Below are 1,599 nucleotides of genomic sequence, written 5' to 3' on the forward strand. Positions count from 1 at the left end.
CCCAGCTCCTTATTTTTGAGCATGTTTTCAGTCTGACACAAAAACCCACAATTACTTGACATTACTATCTCTCGCCAACTTGTGCCACACATACATTATTAATAAATAAAGAACAGGGAGCAGAAGAATAATGTTGATCTCAAATACAGAACTGAGTTTTCAAGAGTATGTAACCATTCATACATCTATTGACCATTTGTGCATATAAAAATACTGCAGCCAGCGCAACAAATATAAAACAGTATCAAGCCGTGTACATTTAGGAAAACTTAATATTAAAGTACCCCTTTTTCTTAAATCTTTAACGCTACTAAATGCATGTAACTTAGAGAGACCTATGCTTAAATAAATTTTGGTTATGAAAAATTATTGTGGTTCAAACCCATTGGATACTTCCAAGAAAGTAAAACAGCTAAAAAAAACTTAGTCTAAAACTTTGTGCAGTATATCTTTTAAAAATTGCCAGTTAAAATGACATCATTACATTTCACCTTGACTCAATCTCCTTGTGAGAAACCTTAACAAATCTCATTCACTACATTGTCTCAACAGTTTTACTGCAGTTCTTTTAGTGTAGCAACCATAGACCTACAGTGACTTTGACAGGTCACCGTGAAGAAATTACAACACAGTTACACCCCTATAAACACAACTAAGATAATGCAAGAGATGGGCTGCTTCTACCGTGTCTGTCAGGGCCCTGACTGAGATACAACATCCCAGAGTAAAGACAAAGACACTCGAAGTAACTTCTCCACACAGGAATCAAACTCGTGTATTCAATGTGCAAAAGGTGCGAACTGGACACGAAAAACAAGCTTTAACTATTTGGACCCCATGAAAGCGCTCACAGTAACTCAACGTTTATAGATCATCTTTTAAAATACAGCTAGCATCATGGCTGTTTTTATATAATGTGCAACAACATCTCAATGAGCAGCCTGAAGTCAGGCAAAATCAAAACGATATCAAGAATTAGGATTTACGGACTCTGACACACATGCCTCCACAAGGTGAGGATTGTGGTTGTATTAACAACTTGGAACAGATTGTTAGGACTGATTTTGAGCAGTTTAAATTGTCTGCAACATCACAGGAAACAGCCACACAGTACAAAGAAAGTGAATCATTGCTCAGCAGTCCCGCATTTGGAACAACAGAATCATAGAATGTGCAAGAGAGAAACTCACACAACCAAACCCAGTAAGTACTTAATATTTTATCAAAATATTCCCTGAAGTGGATCTCAAAAAGAAATTCTTGCAACCTCTCAAGGCTTTCAGGCAACTATGTATATCATGAAAGCAACAATGAAACGGTGTCATAATAGCCTGAAACTATATACAAGCTGACAGGCTTCAATCAATGTCTCTGTTCACATAATTTCAATAATGAACACAACAAGGGCTGTGTGACAAAACAATATAATGGGTTTAGTGCTTTTTCTCTAAATAACTATAAAATTCATCTTTACACTTAAGCTATTTGAAGGAATAGTATGTCCTCCATTTCCTTCTTTTAAACATTTTGGATTTTAACTTGTTGGACATCGAGCATTTGATATGTGTTTGACAAACTGTAGGATACAATGCATTATGC

This window comes from Aplysia californica, unplaced genomic scaffold (assembly GCF_000002075.1).
Source record: "Aplysia californica isolate F4 #8 unplaced genomic scaffold, AplCal3.0 scaffold00150, whole genome shotgun sequence".
Taxonomy (NCBI): Eukaryota; Metazoa; Mollusca; class Gastropoda; order Aplysiida; family Aplysiidae; genus Aplysia; species Aplysia californica.